This window comes from Gossypium raimondii, chromosome 13 (genome assembly GCF_025698545.1).
Source record: "Gossypium raimondii isolate GPD5lz chromosome 13, ASM2569854v1, whole genome shotgun sequence".
In the NCBI taxonomy this organism is placed as follows: Eukaryota; Viridiplantae; Streptophyta; class Magnoliopsida; order Malvales; family Malvaceae; genus Gossypium; species Gossypium raimondii.
In genome coordinates this window covers 41,467,373-41,490,325 of record NC_068577.1, presented here as the reverse complement: position 1 = coordinate 41,490,325, position 22,953 = coordinate 41,467,373, and positions in this window count along the sequence as shown.

The window sequence follows — 22,953 nt, the reverse complement described above, 5'->3', positions numbered from 1 at the left end:
GGTGACTGACTTATACATGTTCCCGTTGGTGATGAGGTAGACTTTATTTATTAACAAATACGTAGTTTGTATAGTAAATTCTTTTTATTATACGTTTCGACTAACATATCGCTTGTACAGGTGGAACCATGGGTTGAGCTACGTGGGACTGCTCGAGGAGCTAGAACATTTGAGGCCATTGTCAGATCAATGCTTGGAACTCGAGGCTAGTTACTTATTCTTTCGAACCTATATTAATTACGTAATGATTCATAAAAGAAAATTCATACATAACAATAATTACAATTTTATTTTTCAATTTGAATGAATTTTGTATGCCGATACCGATGTCATATATTGCATCCCGTTGGAAGTGTTGGACAATCGACAAATGTGGGACGCCAAGGTGCCGTTGGTAGTGTACGCGACGGTGGAAATGCATGAATTGAACCGGGTGTTGCGGTAGTCCGGGTGGAGGCAATGTATTCTGCCGCCATTGCGAGACCTGAAGGAGCTGCACAAGGTGGACATGCACCACAAATTTCATTTAAGAATGCACACATTCGTTGTATATTGTATGGTACAAATAATTTTTATCACGCATTCAGAGGTCATATAATTTCATCGAGATTTTGCGTTGCATAATGTGCTCAACGGGCATTTGAAAAAGGTACTTTCACCCTAAAATTTGTTAGAGAAAGCCCCCTACTGGGCAAGCTTTCTCTAACAAATTTCCTATTCCTTGGGGACAAAAACCTGACTCTTCTAATAATTTAGACACTTTAAACACATTTAGAATATGTTTTAACGCTCTTTCAAGGTTCTTCTTTGTAAACAGACCCTTCCCTGTGACTATAAAATGACTTACACACACCAAGCTTCATTATCCCTCAGTCATATAATTTCTCTCAAATCCCCTCTATTTCTCCAGTATAAACCATTTCCCGGTCTTAAAAATTTCGATCGTTAAAAATATTTGATTTACGTTCGAGGTATTCTTGAGTCGTCGGTGATGCGATATCGCTCCGAGCTGCACACATTTCATATATCATGCCAAGATGAGATCATTGACTCTAATGCCTATCCTAGGGAAGTTCACTTTCTCTCTCCTAAAAACGACCTAAAGGCCTAATTTAAAAAATGGCCTATTCGCCTTATTTAGCCTCTAGGTCCTTATAATAATATTTTCAATTATTTTTAAATTTTGCTTTTCAATGTTTTTCCAAACTTAGTTGTGCCACCAAATTTAATGAGAGATTTTATAATTGTATTTGATTTTGTCTATTTTCTTTTGAAATTTATCAAATAGTGAATATAGGTGGAGTGATAATAATTTTATATTTAATACTATTGAACACATGTTCTATTATTAAATTTGTAATTATTTTATTTAAAGATGATATAAAAGTATGAAAAGAAAAAAGTCATAATAATATTAATTATAATTTAAAATTAGTGGTATTTTTATAATTTCATAATTGAGTTGATGACCTAATTAAGGGTGACACAAACACAATCGTGTGATTAAATACAAGTATTATATGAATAAATGCAATATCTATACTATTTATAATGGAATTGGCTGAGTTTTGGTGTCACTCGCAAACATTATGAAAATTGAGCTTGACAGTTTCTTTTAAAAGGCATTTTTTTAACGAGCATTTTTTGCCAAAACACTATTTGGTAGTGTTGATTTTTATCTATACTGTTACTTAAGCTCCCGATTGAGTTGAGCTCGTTAGAGAAATTATTTTGATGTCTTTGCATTTAAAATTCGAGGGTGCTTTAGTGTTTTGATTTGTAAAGAAAAAGCAATAAATATTTACATATGATGAGATTTGAATAGTTCTTTTTCAAAAATAACCTAAAAAAATTATTATTTATAAAAATGACCCAGGTTCAAAATCTATAACGAAAATGACCTGAATTTATAGTGTCGGGCGGTGTCGGCATCCCGATGGCCCGCACCAAAGTGAATCATCGTGTAATCATTGCTTGCTAATTGGTTCGGGGATAAAAAAATGTTTTTTTTTGTGATAACACTACAATGGCCAACAACGTTATGTTTTTTTTTTTTGTAAAATACAGGTATTTCTCTATTTAAAAAATTATTTTTATTAGGTGTCAGCATAAAAAATTTCAATATTTTGGTATCGGCACCCGTGGTAGGTAAAAAAAAATTTAGTCCCATGTTTCTTGATGCTAGGACCCATGTAAGAAAAAAAAATTTTGGTGTCAGCCTTCCCTCTACTAGCACTTGGGGTTCTGTCAAAATAATTATTTCTTTTCGTGTCGGGCAACCCTATACTGACACTAGTGTTAAAAAAAATTTTTGGTCTCAACTTTCTCGTTGCTGACACCAATAGGCTATATATACCAACCGTGGTTGAACGTTGGTTTTCAAAAAATGGGAACAAAGAAAATTTTTTTTTTTTAGATTGTCTTGATGAAGAGATAAGGGAGAGGGAGAGAACAAAGGGAAAAAAATCTAAGTCTTGAGAAATGGGGAGAGAGGTTGAAAGAATGTTTTATTTGTTTGGGGAGTGTGCTATCATCTGGAGATTTCATTTATTTATTGATAGTTATGCAGTAACGGAGTTGAAGTATATACTATCATGAGTACCACAAAGGTTATGTTGTCAATGGGTAGAGGTGCCAATTATGGTTTACACGAGTTGATGGCAGTCTTCACCGACCAAACCTTGTATCACGAAAACCCCAAACTTGGTGCACGAGATTCTCGATGGAGCCAATTGAAGCTCATATCAGTATTGTGTGGTCGGAAGCTCGGATAAGAGAACTTATTGTGATTTCTGCATAATTAATAATAAAATTAAGCAACACTGGTGTATTTGATTGAGGACATCTGGACCTAGTCTTACTAAATGCACTGTTGGGTCATTGGATTCATGATGGACCGAAATTAAGCAAATTTGAATTTTATGAGATTTTCAATGGACCTGATTCAAGCAGAAGATGACTGAATTGAAGAAAATACTTTCTAAAATACATTAGCAACTGTGTAGTATGATTAATCCAAGTTTAGTTAGTATTATTGTACCTAGACAATTTTCGTAAATTATGAAATTAGTTGGGTCAGTTTTGTAAAGCTAACAATAGTAGAGGTAAATATGTTTTCATGCAATTTTTAATGTAAATATTAGTATGATAAAAAGAAAGGAAAGTTTTTAAATTAGAAAAAAATTATTGTTCTTAAGTTCGAAAATTTTATCTGCAGTTGAACTGATATAAAATCGAGAATAATAATAAAAAGCTAGGATGCAATGTTTTAAAATTGAAAAAAATGGTTAGAAAATTAATCATAAACAAATGTTTTATTCTTTATAAGTATGAACCATAATCATAAACACATATTCAAGTAATTAAAAAATAAATTAATAAAAAAGTGCTAATAATTTAGGAATGAAAAACTTAACTAAAAATAATCAAACTAAAATCCAGTATTATAATAGAAGAATTTGATATTAAACCATGCTAAATCAATCTATTAAGTGAATTTTAAAAAATTGAAGTATTATGGAAAAAAAGTTGTATGACTTTAAAAAAAAAGGAACTGTAGCTACGTGACCGTTCGATCACATCAGGCATCAAGTGGTAGGCCGATGTCGGCAGGCTACCGCCCAATGTGACTAGACGGTCACACTGCTACTGTTCCTTTTTCTTCTTCTTCCTTCCCTTTATATAGTTCCAATGGTCCCCCCTCCACCACTACATCGGTCGACCGTCTCCCCCCTCATCGGATTTTTTTATTGAATTTTTTTTGTGTTTTAAGTTTGAAGTGTTAAGGTAAGTTAATTTGTTTAATATAACAATTCATTTAATTACATGTTGTTAATTTCAATGGTGATTGATAATGTTATTATTAATTACGCAGAAATCATAATGAGTTCTCTTATCTGAGCTTTCGACCACACAGTGCTGATGATTAACGAGTCGGTAAAATGAAAAAATCACTATATTGTCAAAATTATAATTATAAATTGACAGATTATTACAATATTTACTTAGCTAATGAAATTTTTTTTTCTTTTTCGTTTTAATCTACTCTCTATCATGTTTTCCTTAGCTTTTATGTTTACAGTTTAGTGTCTGTCAGTTTGTAGGTCAAACAATTTAGCCCTTATTTATTTATTTTTCTTTTTATTCTTTAATTAGTTCTATTATATTACTTTATTATCCTTAGATTAAAGTGGATTGAACTGGAAATTTGATATATTTCAATTTGGATTCATACAAGCACTTGAATATTCAATTAAAACCATTTATTTTATTTTTTTAAAAATGTTGTTTGAGTCGGTTTTTAAATAATAAAAATTATTATTCATTACTTGTGAATATTCAAATGGTCAAAATTTAAAAATATCGATTTTATTATGTGTACAGGATGAGTACCGAGTCTTGAGGCCTCGACTCTATGATCCAGGATATATTCCCAACAATCGAATTATACCATACGTGGATGCCGTCAGATTTGGCACAACAACATTCATTCGGATGTTCTACTTGAGGTTAGACTTAATACATGCCCTTGTTCAGCGATAACGCCCAAAGACCCACACTTTCCATCTGACGTACAGAGAATGTACGATTGCACTGGAAGACGTATCAATTCAACTCAGGCTCCGAGTTGATGGAGCTTCGGCCATAGGGCCAAGTGGCCGATCCTTGGAGCCTTTGCTACCAACTACTTGGATGCACCCTCGATGATGAGGAAGAAAGATTAATCAGTTTGAGACTTTCATGGTTCAAAGAAAATTTTGAAATGTTATCGAGTAGTCCCGCTGAGTATGAGCTCATGTACGCTGCTCGAGCATATATTTTGCAATTAATAGGTGAGGTACTAACGTCGAACTCAAATCAAAATGGAGTCCACATTCTATATTTGTCCTTATTGACAGATCTTAACAATACTCGGACCTATAGTTGGGGCTCAGCAGTATAAGTGATGTTGTACCGTGAGGTTTATCGAGCAACAAAGCATGACACGTAAGATACAAGCAGTTGCCTTGTTCTGCTGTAGTCTTGGGCTCTGTACAGGATGTCATTTCTGGCATTAGTGAGTCACCAACCACCTGTGTGGCCACTTGTAAATAGGTAAAAAAAAATATGAAAAGTTGGTCGCAATATAAATTTATTTTATGTGTGGCCACCTGTTAAAAATTGCAATTTATTTTCAGATGGGTGACGACTCCAGGAATCGAGAGGTTCGAGACAGTGGTTGTATACCGACAAATAATTGAGGCATATTTTAGGGATTAAGTAAAATATTTTTTTGAATTACAATATTTCAAATAGATTTATTTAATTTGACAATGTTATTTAACTTATTTAACTATATAAATTATCCATATTGTGCAGTTTGTGTGGATGTCGTATTCAGGGGAAGACGTTGTGACTGTCATTCTAGCGTGGACCTACCAGTAACAACTTGTGTGGACTACCAACACACCGTTGATTGATTTTTCAATGATGGAGTGCCACAATGTTGATTGGGTGCTGCGACAATTTAGGTGCATGCAACATGTCCCAGATGATCCATAAAGGTTCAACAATGTCCACGGCGTGAAAAATAGGGAAAACACGACAAGAATTGGGTAGTCGAACATCAACAATATATTACATTGTGGAACACCCAGGTTGAGAGGCAACCTTGGATGTAGTGTTGTCTGTTTAATTGTAGGCCTTTGGTCAAGTACCAACGTTGGTACATGGAGAATGAGTTGTCATATATATTTGGTGGTCAATTTATGGTAGTCCCACCACACATACGCCGACAAAGAGTGTCATATCCTAAAAAATGGGGTTAGTAGAATCAGGATTTGTGAAACTGTGAGTGGTCACACTCCGATTTATAAGGTTATTATTGTGCGTTTATTAAATAAGAAAGTTATTGGCCTAATGGTTAAGTGTTAGTGAATTTGTCCTTGAAACCCAGGTTCAAATCTCTTCTCTTGCATCAATTTTATTTTGTGCAATTTTTCTCCAAACCCTAGCAAGTGTCACCCCTCGTTTTAAGAATAAATGTTCTAAGAGTTTAAACAAAATTGAGTATCTAGCCTAGCGGTTAAGTAATGTAGCTATCCCTAGAGATCTTAGGTTCAAGCTCTCTTCCTCCTATTTTATTATTTTCGGCAAACATTCTGTTAAGAAATAAGATTAAGTGAGAAATGAGTTACATGCTCAACAACTAAATGTTCGTACCTTTTCCTTAAAGTCTAAGGTTCGAATCCTTCCCCTCTCATTATTTTTAATTTTTTGACAAACCTTTAATCCTAACCTTAATTACCGCCCTTTTGTTCCTAATTTGGGTAAATTTCATGTACTGCCCCTATGTGTTACACCCCAAAAACGACAGATCCAAAAAGACAAGTGAGGCATGCATGTTAACTGTTTTGGCACACTAGGTAGCATAATTTGCCACCCTGCTGGGTTGCTGATGAATTAGAGTATTGAGGCATACTAGTGTTAAAGTATCCACCTGTTGGTGGTATCTAAGGACTTAATTACAGGGTATCTTCAAGTGAAGAAAGAATACGTACAAGAAAGAGTACGCTTGAGGAAGAGTACGCCCCAGAATTTTGGTTGAGCACAAAGAGCCTACTAAGTGTATGAGAAAGCTGTAGTAGACTTAATTGTGTTTAAAACCATGTCATGTGCAATTCACCACCAAGGTATAGTACACTCGATTTTCATGTGCACTGTTCAAGTTGGTTCTTGTAATGGGATTAGTTTGGAGTCAACTGGATAGATTTGACCTTCCTAATGACTGGTTAAATAGTAACGTAGATCTTCATTTGATTTTCTTCTACCTACCTCAGATTTGGTAAGGAAAATCAAGGGACAATTTCAATAAGCATCATCACTTGTCAAAATCCACAAAAGGGAAATCAGTAGTATATATAGAGTGAAGAGGGGCATTCCAAATGGTTTTTCTTTCTGCTCGACATTCTGGTCCTTCTTTCTAACCTAAATGTTTTCTTCTTCTTCGTTAAATTAGAGCTAAGATTTTATTTAATCAATAGATGATTCAACCTTCTCATAAGTCTTATAGCTCTATATGTTACGATTGTTGAAGAGTAACGATGTTAAAAGATGTAAGAATAGTAGGTTGTGAGAGGAAGGCCATGCATGAGGGTTGCATGTAGTTGAAACGTTGGTAAACTATCTGTAAATGGGGATTTTAATGGAAATTTCATGATCTTGTAAGCAGTTGCTATTGCTGGATTGAGAAGCACGATCAAAATAGAAGCTTTGGGTCGAGGTAAAGGTGTTTCTCTAAACCTGTCTCCTGCACGTTATCTTATGATGATTCAGTGTATGGTTTATGTCTATGTAGTTGTGTACGTCTTCTTAAGGAGTTGTTGCATGTTTGTGTGTGTGTTTTCTGTGAAGCATCTGTATGTATGTGCTAAAATGTACGATGTGCTGCATGAATATCACGATGTGTGGTAAGAATGCATGGGAACTTATATGTTGGGAAGTATGATTCTGTTATGGTTATGAGTGAAATCTATGTAAATGTGTCCATTATGTTAATTGAGTGATGTATAACAAAGTATGGTTGGTGATAAGAGTGTTTGGGCGAAGTGTCAGGAAAATATGTGATATGATAATTGGACAGTAAACACGAAGGCTAATATAGCAAAAATGTAGTCCTCTGGATCCGTAAACACGAGGTCTACCTAGACAGTAAACATGAGAAAAGGTCAATGTGGCGGATATATGGAATGACCATGGTCATGGCATATTCTAGAAATGGCAGATGAATTGCATATGTCTACTTGGGATTATGCGTGTCTCAGGGGTGATGATGAGCAAACCTTAGACAATATTGAGTTTAGGCAAATCCATATCATCAAACACGATAGTTTGAATGGTGTCTTATTGTTGGAAAAATCTCGATTTGAAAACGGTTTTCTTGCACAGAAAAAAATTAAAATTTTGAAAATTGACCCAGTTTATGATATTTATAGCAATAAACCTTAACCGAATTCGTACATGTTTTTTTTACTTAGCGGACGTTCGTTGTTCCCAACTTTCAACCAAATGATCTTCTCTACTATTCTCGTACCACGAACTGCTTTGAATGTGGGCTCGAGCCAATTAAATTGAAACACAGAACTAGAAAAAGTTTTCTCCTTTTAGGTGAAGAAGAAATTATCTCTTTTTAATAGAAACAATAGAATTGTTATTCCAAAAATATATATGTAATTGTTGAGAATAAATTCTCTCTACTTTTTAGAAGAATAACAATCTCTCAAAGATGTGTTAATAGCATTACAGATGCCATCTATTTATAGGAAGAGAATGTAGAACCCTTGTTGAGTTGTAGTGGTTTATTTCAAATAGAAAAATAACATCCTACTTAGAGTAGGACTAGGGTGAATGACACACCCTAGTATTCCAACTAGTTTTGCCACCCCTTCATGTCCATGAGTGATTTTTGAGCCTCTATCACATCGAGTCCAATTACAAGTACTTCATGGGCCTTTTTGACTCAATACTCTACAATGAGATCCAACCCGATTCAATTTTTCTATTTCCCAAAATGAACTTTAATATTCATATATAAAACCATTTTTCATCCCTACTTTACCCCAATAAAATTTTAATATTTCACAACTCAACATGTTCACTATGATCAAATAGTTTATTTTCATTTACGGGTTTCAAAACAATCCAAAAACATAAACTCATTCTTCCGATCATTTTTTAAGTAATCTATATAGGATTGCAAATTGATCATTTCAATTTCTATTTCCATTTTTGGAAACCTATACTCATTTCCAAATGATTCCATTTCGGAGAAAACCATAATCATTCTTGAATGTTTCTCATTTCCTATTCATTCTGTTCATTTCTATTCAAGCACACAATTCATTTATGGTTGCAACAAGCTAGCGGAGGGACCAATTGGACATATGTAGTTGAGGCTCAAATGATTTAAAAGTAAGTTTTAGCTTTTCGCTTATCAATTATAAACACATTTAGTCATAAAGTCATTCCACTATAGTACTGTAACTGAGCTCTTCCCAACGACATACCATTACAAAAGCAACTACCCAGTGCTCATCCAATGACCTTGTCATAAGTGTGTTACCCTCATAGGATATCCTTGATCTCTTTGGGATAATATATGTTCTCCCAATATGATCATATTTTGTCTCATGGTAACCAATACATCTTCCTTAATGAAAAGTCAATCACTATCAAATATTGATCAAGTCATCCATCATAAAGACGAACGACCTAGGGTCACGTTTACTTTTCATTAACCATGTAATGACAATTAGAGAATATCATTTACCCATGTTTTGGGTATGAATTTCACTACTGTAAATGACGCTACATACTACAAAAGTTGTACACCCAACACACCAGCTTTTAGTTCCTTATCTATTTGAACTCAAGCTTTTACTTACATCAAAGTGTACGAGTTACGCATACATAGTCCACTATCCACTCAGGTTTTAGGTATGTCACACTATGAATTCCACAAGTGAATAAATCAATAAACTTATTCAAGATCTATTCTTCTTAGGTCATGCATGATGTACTGTCAATCTAGCTAATCACATCTAGGTCTCTCTCTTCTCGGAGTCATTCGCTCCGATGCCCAAGACAAGGCATCTCCCCAATTGGACTTGATAGATGACATATTAGTCTTTTAATTGGTTTGCTCGTTTTTTATTAGACTAATTAAATGTTTAGACTCGTATACTAATACAAGTTGTCTTTCTGAACTACGATCCAACCATGTAATACCACTTAGTATTAATTAAACATTTAGACAACCAATGAACAATATTTGCTTCCATTTTGCTTTACGTGCAAAAATCATTTAAGGACAATCATACAAAGTATATTAATGTAATTAATGAATTTGTTTTATTAACCAATCTTGGTGGCGAACCAAATCGAGTCGTTATGGCGAGTTACCTGTAAAGCCTTTGAGACGAGTTATTTGTGAAGCCTTTGTGGCAAATTATCTGAAAAACCTATATGACATATTATTTGGGAAGCCTTAGTGGTGAGATTATCTTGGAAACCTTTGTGGTGAGTCATCTAGAAAGCTTGTAAGGTGAATTCTGTAACGCCTAAGTGGTGATTTGTTAGTTCGTCTTTAGGGCAACATCTGGGTATGCCTTTGAGGCATTTTCTGAAAGAGTTCTCGGTAGTATATCTGACTGATAAAACAACCATTATAATTCACCAGGATAGAACGCTTGGTGTATTCGGAATCATGGGTGGTGTAAGTGTCTACCAAACCTAGGAATTCTCACATTACGTATTGAAGTCATTTGGGATTATTTTGGATGATCTAAAGTATTGCATTTATCAGAATAAGTTCGTTGTCTGGATCGATTTGAAAATACGGTGTGACTGGCATTCTGACAGCCACCAGAACCAGTATAAGAATTTGCCAAGAGTAGTGTCTGTCTGTATATCATTCTAAGGAATGTACCCAACTTTTGTCTTCAAAGAGATTGTGAAAAAGGATCTGCAATATGGTGTGAAGTCTGTGATCCGCCAATCGAGCTGAATGTGCATAAGGGGTCAAGTGCGGAGGTTGGTGTATAGTTCTTCGCCAGGAATCAGAAATGTATCCGCCAAGGTCTGAAAGGAAGTCTAGAATCCTTAAGCCGAGGAATTCAACAACATCGTTTAAAGTTAATATTGGTTGAGACTCACTAAGTTCCATTGAACTTACAGACATCTATTTGTAATGCAGGTTCTTGGAATTGAACCAGTGCACAAAGACGGAACAAACCAGGAATGCGCCAATGTGGCAATATGAAGAGCGATATTATGCATACAGAAGGACACTTTTGGAAATATGGGAAATATTACTCTATGTCATGGTTAAGTCTGGTTTAACAAAGCTTTAAGTTGTAATGTTTTATACTGCTTCCAAGAATCTATTGTAATTAATAAACGTTTCCTTCAAATATTTTGACTTAGAAAAAAAAAAGAAGTATGGTTTAAGTTGTAATGTCTCATACAGTTTTTCAGTATGGTTTTCGCCAGTTGTAAATTTTTTGTTAAATATTTAAGTATTGTGGCATCTTATATTCGGGTCCCGTAAATCGAATCGGGTATAGGTGTTACACTAGGAATTTAATCAATCCTTTCTTAAATAGAATTCATATTTTTTCCCTTCCTCAAAGTTCCAATAGAATTAGAATTCCACCATCTTTTTCTATTTTTTTCCTAATTAGATTTTCATATTATCCCTTTTCAAATCCTAATAGAATTTGCTCTCCATCTTTCTATTTTTTCTATTTTTCTTTTCTTTCCCCTTTTTTTACACCATATTTTCATCTTAATTGTTGTTGACTATCTTGCTTTCCCAAACCAAATCATCCCCCATCCAATCGTTTTTTATCGGTTTTGTAATTTGTATAAATAGCTTCCATATCATTACCAAGAAACAGTAAGTACACCTCGTTTTGATGATTAGATCTCATATTTACATAATATTACTATTTGACTCTAATCTTTCATTTGATTAATCAATACTTTTTGGATATTGTCAAATCTTTTGCAAATATTGCCAATCTGGACACAAATTGTTAACTCGTGTGTAATGTCGATTGAAGGACCTGATTTAGGTGCATCGGACTAGAATCAAGTGTAAGGAATGTCAACTGGACCCCTGATGAAAGAGGTGTGTCTTTTCCAAGTGAATCGGTGGTGACCATGTGTAGGATTAGGGCACACGACCATGTGCCCCTACAAACCCTAGGCTAGTTCATGAACCAAGTGACTATAGCTCTTCCACATGGCCTGCCACACGGCCATGTCCTTCTTCTAAAGTTATTTTAGCATTTGACACTTGGCCACAATCTATTACATGGCCTAGTCACACCACCATGTAACCCTCTCACATGGCCACAAGACCTTTTCACGGCCGTGTAACCCCTGTTTTACAGTTTTACCCAAAAATTTATGATATGTGCAGTTTAGTCCTTGTATGTTCCTTAAATTGTTTATAGAGTTTTTATTCACTCAATTAAGTCTCTAATATTGTGTTTATTTTGAAATATATGATATAATGACTAAAGTGCTATTGTATATTGTATGAAAAGTGAATATTACGCGCCTATTGTCAATGTGATACCGATAAACTGTTAGTGTCAATATTGTTACCGCCCTACTGAGTACATGTTATGCATGACATTACCAATGTTGAATTGAATACATGTTAAGCATGTCCACTGCTAGTGTTGAACTGAATACATGTTAGGCATATCTACTGTTTTTGCATTGTTTTGTTACAAAGCATGTTATATTGCATTTCATGGGGTGGGACGATATGTATGGAGGAAGAATGGCAGTTTATCTGAAAATGTTTTTATCTAAAAATACTAGTGGTTTACCCACAATTTTTACAACAAAGTGGCAGTTTATCTGAAAATCAGTAGTGGTTTATCCACAACCTAGTGTGTGCGGATTGATGAGTACAGGGGAACTCCCAGTGTAGCAGAGTTGGGTAATATTTTTCTTTTGATATACTGAAACTGCATTGTCATTTACAAGCATGTGCATACAAAACTGTGAATGTTGAAATACTATAGTGACGTGTTGATTTATAAAACTGTTATTGTGACTTTCTATACAAATGTGATTGTTTTAAAGAGTTATTATTTTGTACGATTTATCTACTATTTTACATCGATTTTCTTGTAATTGGACTCACAATGAGCTTCTTAAGTTTACTCCCTCTTTAATTTCCATCTTACAAATAACCCACCAAGTTAGGACACGGACAAGGCATCCAGGAGGTCTTGACTTAGAAAATTAATTTTTAAAAAGTTCTTTAGATTTGTTATCTGCAATTTTCGTTATGCAGAAAACTGTATTGTTTTATTTAAACTGTGGCATGGGACATAAGTTCGGGTTTATTTGACACGCATGACATTTATTTTGATTTAGGTTATTGAAATATGGATTACTAATTAATCATGCATAAAATTTGGTTTCCATTAAACTTATGTTAAATATCACTTTTTTCGTTGCATAATTACGTAAATGAGATTTGAAAAACATATAAAAAGTGAAAATTGACTTTTACTAAGTGAACCTTAAATTCTATTTTTTGGGGGAAAATTATATATTTTAGTAAAATAGAAAATAACACTCTAAGTTTTTCTTAAAAAATAAGCTAATGCTTTAAACAATAGTTTTATAAACCCCGATCGTTACTACGCCATTTCGGTGGCCAATATAATCTTTCAAATTTAGTCTTCTCGTCTAGGTCGGGTTGAGGGGGTTACAATAAGGCTCGAGTCAAGCATGTTGTAGCCAAAGTCAATCGTCTCGTGTGACCCAACCTATCGCGACGGCAGATCCCGAGCCTCAACATTTGGCCTCACAAGGAAACTCATATCATCTAGAGATGGGCTATTGCAGTTCTAATCATCAATAGCAACAACCACCTTTGATCAAAGGATATCTTTGACTTGGCACCTCTGTATTTGCAATACCCCACCACCTCACCGATCCGACATATGATTTTACTAGTTTCTTGAATACACCTTAAGGAACACCAGATGTTGAGTGTGTCGGTCTGAGTGCGTATGATTTGGACAAAAAAGATGTACCCTAATGCTGACGAAGGCCACCACAAAATTACACATATGGGACAACGCTCGGGTCTCGTATAATTTGATGTATATGTAAAATTGTGTCGATAAATTTTTTTTGTAACTTTTTTTTTGTACTTGTAAAATTGAGTGGAATGGAAAAAAATATTTCTTCTGATGCTAAAAAAATATTATAAAAATATTAAATAATATTTTGAAAAATGGTAAACAAATGTTAATCCTCTTCTGAGCATCACGACATCGACATCCTCAGGGGAACAAACTTGGACAAAAAGGGTAGTCTTTGTCCACATGGTCCACCAATCACCCAGGGTTCGTGTAGGGGCATTTTTGGCAATGAAAACTCATCAGAAGTCAGCCTAAAACAACCAATTTTGGCTGAGGAGGAGAGACACACATATTAGCTTAGTTTTAGGTTTAGTTTTTTCTTAGTTTTTCTATATTTTTCTAAGGTTTTTATTTTCTCTTCTTCTTTTTTAGTTTAAAGTTTATTTTTCGACATTTACTTCTTACTCTTGATGTTCTTAGTGTTAGTTAAGTTAGTTATCACTGTAGCTTACAATTATTTACACTTTCAGTCCTCGTGCGTTGGTTGTAAGACATTTTTAGCTTTAGTTTAATGTATTTCAATTTCTTTTACTTTAAATTTGTTAAAGTTAGTTCCTTTTATGTTATTTGCTTTAGATTTTCTTGTTGAATGCTTTAGTTTAATGTTCTTTAAGTTTTCTTGCATAAAATTCCAACTTTTATATTTTATTAAGCTTTAGTTTAATAGTTGCTTTGTTTTTCATTTCCATGTTCATCCTTTTTTATTTTTAGCATAAGTAGCTAAACCTAAAAGGGGGTTGGTTGATGGAGATATGGGTAAGCTAATTTTTGGACTAATGCCTAAATCATAATAAATTGGACTAAATCGAATAGACTTAAAAAATTAGGAACTGACGCCCCTAAGGGAATATCTAGGCAAGTGAGATCGAAAGGTAATCTTGTTGTGCACTTGTTCATTAGTCCTGGATTAACCGGTAAGATCGATAGATAAATCAAAACTAATTCGTTTAAGTTTGTAAAATTGAGATCGAAAGATAAAATGGAGTTGCTTAGTAATTTAAGTCCCTTGTTCAAGAAACGATGAACCACATCGAAATCAACCAACCACCGCTAGTCATTTATTGGTTAATTTCTTAGTTTCGTACTATTTACAATTTAGTCCCTAGATTAGCATAATTAATTTTCTTGCACAAATTGTTTGTTATGATTTGTCGTATTATAAAATCGTATCAGTAGCCGCTTAGACTCTCTCATGTACGCTATATATCACTCAATCTCCATCTTCTTTGGGTTCGATCCTTGGAATACTCTAATGTTTCATTGTAACACTACAAATATTACAACTGACCTATACGCTTGGACTAAAACCGTGCTTTACAATTTGTTTTATAAAATTGTTGTTTTATGTTGCGCAAAGCCGGTCAAAATACAAATATGTTAGGAAAACAAAAAAATTAATAATAAATCAAAAATAATAAATTAATCACAACTAATTAAAAAATTACAGAACTTGGTACTCATTGTAACATTGGGTACATCATTCTAGCTCCTCCCCAACCGAGAAGATTGACCAGCATGGCAAGTACGATGTGGGAAGGTGTTCTGACTGTGGCCAATTGTTTTACATTATCTGCAACGCTTAGTTTCAATCATTTTTGTGATGCTCATGTCATCACGAATCCTCACCACATGCGATCGACCTTTGGGTACCCTACGCAGTCCCGAGTCTAGTAGCAACTCGAATGCAGGTGGAGGCACTTTCTAATTTGAGACATTTGGCAATACGGGAAATTTATTCCCCAAATACGCAATGTAGATTCCAGCATGTAGACTTCGTCGATGTATTGTTCAACATTCAGATTGGCGGATGCACACGCTGCGTAGACATGCACAAACGAATGTCGAAGGATCTGGAACTTCCCACACTCATAGCATATGTTTCAGAGATCAAATCTATAAGACCTAGGCAGTACCCTGGCGTAAAGGTCGATGTACTTTTGCACCTGAAAAGTTTCTATGTCCTGGGAATACAGTTCTGCATTCATCGACCGCGCCCTCTGTGTGTTGATTTCCATGGCCTTCCTAATCTCATCCACGTACACGTTCCTGACCTCTATCTATTTCACTTGTCTCAGCCTCATTCTTGGCATCAATGTTGCCAACCTATTGAACATTGCTGAGAAAACAGATGAAATTGGCAAATGAGGTATACGCTTCAAGATGGAGTTAACCGCCCCTACAAGGTTGGTCATTATATGACCATACTAATACCCGTCATCGTAACATTGAGCCTATTGCTACGACTCCATACAACCCAACCACTATCGGAAAGAAGTCGTTCCCCTATCATTCAGCCTCAAGTTTGGCTATCCTTTACCTGAATCGGTGTGGTTCTAGCTCGTATTTTGCGTATGAATTTTGATATGACAGTGTTTCAAAATATTAAAAATATTAGAAACAGGATTAAAAATAAAATATTTAAAAATATCTACAAATAAATTTAGAAATGAGATTTTTTACCCATGTTCATAATTTTTGCACCAGTCTTTATTTCTGCACTCCATGTGGATGTTTACAACGATGTGCCGGATGCAGTAGATGGACCTCCACGAAACCTCAAAATGCCTAATCGTAGCAAGTAGTCCATTTGATCTATCAGAGATAATGTAAATGTTATCTTGCCTGAAAACATGCCTCCGTAAGTTCCTCAAGAAAAATTCCCATGATTCGAAGTTCTTGGACTTCATGATGGCGAAAGCAATCGACAATATTTTTTGGTTATTGTCTTGTGCAACCGCAATCATGAGTATTTGCGTATATTTACTATAAAGCCAGATACCATCAACTTGCACCAATGGCTTGTAGTGGGAGAAGGCCCTAACACATGGATCGAACATCCAAAACAATTGGTGGAAAACTTGTCTACTTAGTTGTATTTCGTCGTTTAGGCCTTTTGGAAGGTCGTGTTTGCAAATCAACCACGAATGTTGGCACATACTCCTGCATCGCAACTATCCACCCTTGAAGTTCATTGTATGACGCATCCCAGTCACCATGCAATTACTTCATCTCCATTTGTTTCACCCACTATGCTTTTCACCCTATAGTTGAATCGAGCTTGCATGTCGGCAATAAGGACTGATGTAGGAATGGTGGAAATGTCTTTTACTAGCAACATGATGTAGATTATTTTTGCATCTATTTTGCGGTGGTCTTGCATCATACGTGCAACCATGCATGTATGGGGCCCTTATAAGTTTTTGATTGTCCATATTTGATTCATCTACATTAATGCAGCTCGAACCCACCAGTTGCACCCATTTTCAGCCCTCCAACATTTCTCAACATATAAAGACGGTGCCAACTTTGATACTTTGTAGTCCACCGACTCAAATACACAATCCGTCTTATTATCAAACTGTTGGCCTACGAACAACTTTTCAAACACCAAATTTGCCCCAATCAGGTAAGTATGTACTATATTGGGCCTTCGAGGAACTTGCGTGTAAGCATCGCATCGAGGTCTACACTTAACATATGGGCCCCAAGAACATTCTGTATAACTATACCACGACTCGTGTTCCCGACCAAAGGGGTGTACATCTTGACCCCCTATCGCGTCTTCATCGTTGATATCTTCTGGAACCTCGTCCAAATTGGGGTCACTAAATTCCTAAACATCATGGTGGGACTGATCTTTATTATCGAACCCTTCATCACCATCTGCTATAGTGCCCAACACCTTTAGATGTATCTTTAGACAAGGACCTGAGATTGGGTTATTATACGAACATCCCTCGTAGTTTGGATTTTAGGGCGTTTGCGATGTCCCTCCACAGCTCGACTGATTTTTCCAACAAATATTTAGATCAAAGTCAAATCCATGATGTTGACTTACTAGAAGGATAATTTGAATAGGTTCGGGATTGGTTAACTCTATGAAAAACTCAATCGGTCGGGGGTTATTAATCTCAGGCGGGCAATAAATTGTGATCATTATGGCTACATCATCATCAAGTTCCATATATGATAACTTCAATGGATCTGTTGAAACTGAAAATTTGTAGAATAATCTTGACATTTGCTTCCCACAACAGGTAGTTATCTTTGATGTAACACCCCTAACCCGTCTCTGTCACTGGATTAGAGTTACGAAGTATTACAGTGCAATTCAGAACATTCAGAACATTTGATTTCAAACAAAACATTTATTCAATTGTAATTATAACAATCATTTACACATTGCATTTAGAACATACAATACACTTGCGGGCCTTAAATCAACTCTACGGGGCCCTAAAAATAGTTTGGGAGCATTCTGGGATCAATTTGAAACAAAACAAAAAATTTTGGAAAAACTTGAAATTTTTGGAAATAAGGGTCACACGATCGTATGACATAGCCCAAACCGTGTGGACATTCGAAGTAGGGACACCCGGCCGTGTTCCAGCCCGTGTGTCCGTGTGTCCACCCGTGAGCCACAAGGCCGTGTCATAGGTTGTGTGCCAGATCATGTGCAAACTGATTTGAGACACACGGCCATGTTGTAGACTGTGTAAAACTTGCACCTAAAATATAAATGACACATGGCCATGTGGCATGGCTGTGTGAGGTGCACGGCCGTGTGATAACCTGTGTCCTAGGCCATGTGCTCCGTTTTTAACCCCAAAAACAAGTCATCACATACCCAATTCTTGCACACCAAGACACACTATTCCCACATGCATTCATATGACCAAAACAACATTAAACACACTTCATAACATACCAAATCAACCATTTTATAATACATAACCATCATGCTAACAAAGGGCACCACAAGTACAATTCAAATTTAATGCTATTCAACATTATTACAAGTTTCTAAATTATACCTATATCAATCATGCCAAACAACCATTCAAGAACATGTCATTCTAACATAAGATATACACTATTAATAGAGCATGCATAAGGGTCCAAATTCACATATTTACATTCTTATATACATACCACAACTAAATACATTAATTACCACAATCTTGGCACAATTCAAAACAAGCCAAAATGCTAAAATAATCTTTTAACCCTATTACATGCCAAAGCTCACAGATATCATTTAATCTAAATGTTTATCCAATGTACCCTCATTGGTACCACAAGTTAACATCCAAATAAACCAAAATATTAATTAAGCTTTACATCAATAAACGCATCTCATACTTCAATTTACACAAAACATAGTCATAATGTTTATGGCATATATATACCAAAATCCTATTTACATCCCACTAATAACCAGACCAAAGTGAACAGATAATTACTGATCAAGTTGTGGGATAGTGTGATCTCCAAAGCCAATCCAATCGATAGCTTGTATCCGACAATCTAAAAGGAAGAAAAACCAAAACGAGGTAAGCTTGCATAAAGCTTAGTAAGTTCAAAATAAACTTTAACTTTAATTTACCATAAATGATTTAATTTAAACATTTTACAAGATAATTCAATATCATGGTCATGAGTTCCTTAATTACCTATACACAAGTCTTATAAAGTTATTGAGTTCATATATGAAACATATAACTTTATCATATTATCAAACATATGCATGAAAAACACATTTGGTACATAAACCAACCATCACATATCCATTTAACATTTAATATCTTTATTTCAAGTACTCATTTCAAATGTCCATTTTCTCATATTTATATTCTTATAAATATTTTGTATAAACACTCCATAAAACCATTTCATATATATATATTTCCATATAAGCATTTTGTATAACCATTTCATCTTACCATTTCATTTACACATTTAACATATAATCATTACAGATATCATATTTCGTTTCAATAGTTTATATAAACATATCATCCCCAAATCACTTACCTCAATTAAACAATGTGAAAACTAAATAAATTAGATTAATCATACCCATCAATCATTTATGAGACCAGTATAGAATTAATATTGAAGATGGTTCATCATACGCTTCCTGTTCTATAATAATTCAATCCAAACTAATTCATATTTGTGCATAAGTATCTACCTTTAATCATATAATCATCAATATGAAACATATTACAAAATCAGTCTTGATACAAAATTCAAATAGTATACATCAATATTTCAACATTAAACACATATTTTCATAGCTTGGTGAACTATAGCAACATGACTAGGATACTCGGGTAACTACGCCACACCAAAGGCATCAAAGATATGTAACAGAGGCACAGAAGTGCAGATAGAGGCACAAATGTGCAATCAGAAGCAGCAAAGTGCAAACAGAGGCACCGAAGTGCAATCTCATACAAGCGCGCGTACTAATCCTATTGGCATGCCAATTGTATCCTGATTGTTTACTACGTTCAATCGGGCATTATAATTTAATTCAAACATTCACAGCTAGAGGCACTTCGCAATTTCCATATACATATAATAAATTCATCAAACTCCTTTCAATAACATATAATCGCAATATTCACCAATTATCAAATACTTGTTTCTCACTTGGACTAGTTTGAAACATTTAAAATTTATTACTTATTAACAAAATTCCATATTAACTACAATTAAATCATCACATATTAAAACAATACATAAATAAGAACATATGTATATTCTATACTATGAACTTACCTAGATTACGCTTTCGGTTGACTCAAAGGGACTAATCCATAATTTTTCCCTTTATTATGTTATTATCTTTTGACTCGGTTCTTGATCTAATAAAAATTTCATTCAATTAATAATCCAATTAATTTAATATCATTAATTCTAGCTTATAACCCATTTTAATTATGAAATTAAAAATTTACCCCTAACTTTTTAACTTTTGTGCAATTTAGTCCCTAATCTCGTAAATTGAAATTTTACCATTTTAAAAGAGAATCCATGTTAGATGTTTTTCTTAGGGTTCAAAAACAGCCCGCACCTTTCACCAATTCACACTATTTCCCTAGAATTTTACTATTTAAACAATTTAATCCCTAACATTCAAAATCACTAAAAATCACTTAACAAAATACTTATATCTAGCTACTAACTTTAATAATTCATCAACTAAATTCACGAGCACATCAAACTCATTCATGGAAAGTCCCTAAAATTTTAATGGTTTTATGAATTGACCTTTGGGCTAGCTAGATTAAGCTAATACGAACTCAAAATATATAAAAATTACTAAAAACGGGTGACGATTACATACCATGCATGTAAGAATAAGCTTGGCCGAAAGCTTTTCCAAGTTATCTATAGAGGTTTCGATTTGTTTTTGAGAAAATAAGAAGATGATAGCATTTTTGGCATTTTGTTTCTTTTAATTTTCTTTTAATTATAAATTTACAATTTTGCCCTTTCAAAATTAATCAAATTTCATGCAGTTAATTACCCAAAACCATCCACTAATAGTTAAATTGGTATAATTGCAATATAAAACCTCCCTCATTTAATAATTAAACCATCTAATCATTGTAATTCAATAATGACTAGATTTTACATCCTTTACAAATTAGTCCTTTTAATTAATTAACTATCTAAACATTAAAATTTCTTAACCAAATTTTAATATGCCCTAATAACATCGTAAATATTTAATAAAATATTTACGGGCTCGGTTGATAGAAACGAGGTCCCGATACCTCCTTTTCTAAAACTACTTGATTTTAAGCTATACTACTTGAATTTAACTATTCATTCAAATAACATAAATTACCAAATCAAAATTTATTATAATACTATATTTGACTCGTAAATATTAAATAATAATATTTACGGACTCATTTGTTAGATTGGTGGCTCCGAAATCATTGTTTCCGGCACTACTAAAAATAGGCTGTTACATTTGCACTGATCTTCCGTTTCAATTCTGCCAGCATTACACGCTTCTTGAATCTCATCCCCATTTTTTGGCGACTTTGAAATACGCAACCTTCTTCAGGTGTATTTACCATTGCTCCATCGAAATGAACATACACTAACAATATCTAGTTATTCATCTTCAACAAAATTTCTTTCATCCTAAACAGAACACTGATATTTCTTTGTTTTTTTTTCTCTTAAACTGTTAAACCAAAAAAAAAAAGAAAAAAAAACTTAAGCAAAACACAAAAAATTCAATATATAACTTGTTGGTGTTGGCAACGAGATAACCGACACCAAAAAAAAATTTTCTTCGAACACGGGTGCCGGCAAATGGAAGGCCGACACCAAAAAAAATATTTACTGACAAAATACCAGTGCTAACAACTTGAAGGCTAAAACCGAATTTTCTTTTTAAATTTCCTTGCAAAAGATATCGGTGCTAGCATATAGGGAAGGTCGTCACCAAAAAAAATATTTTCTGACACAAGTCTCGACCTCGAAAAACACAGGACCAAAATTGTTTTTTACCTGCCATGGGTAGTGGTGAGCAAAATTTGATTAAATCCGAAAAAATCGAAAAAAGTTTGAATTTTGAATAATTTGAATCGAATTAATCGAGTTAATCATATCAACTCGATTTTTTTTTTGAATTTTGAGTTCGAATCGAGTTGAATTTTTTAATTCGAATAAATCAAATATCAAACCATTTTACTTCCCTTCCCCCCTAAACCCCTGTCAAACCCTTTTACTTCCCCCCTCCCAAAAAAATACTTCCGCAACCCCCCAAAATTTTTTTCCTTTTACTTCCCCCAAACCCCCCAAAAATTTTCTGTTCGTATCAATTTCAAATTTTATCTTTAAAATAACTTTTATTAAAAATCACATTTTTTAAATTTAATATATTTTTAATTTCAAAATACATGGTGACAAGAATCAAAAGATAATTGAAGCAACTAAGCAAGTAAAGAAGCTAACCCATATATAAAAGATTAATAAAGAAATTATGAAGGGATGAAAGTTAACAAATTTGATTACAGTGGGTGGTAGTGGCTACAAGGACCCAAAGTTATTTTTTTTAATTTAACTCGAACATATATATTCGATTCGATTTGAATTTCATCTCACTCGACTCGATTCGAGAAAATTTCAAATCGAGTTAGGATGACAAAATAGGTTTCGTCAACTCGTTTAACTCGAAATTTTTTTATTTGATTTGATTCAATCGAACTCTCACCCCTAGCCATGGGTGTTGCCATGGGTGCCGACACCAAAAAATACCAAAAAAAGTTAATTTTTTTTGTGCGGACCATCTAGGCACTAACACCTAATAAAAAATATTTTTTTGAATCGGGAGATACTCATATTTTTCAAAAAGTATACCAAAAAAATACATACATGTGTCAGCCGGAACCAAAATCTTTTTTTTTATTCCCGACCCAATTAGCAA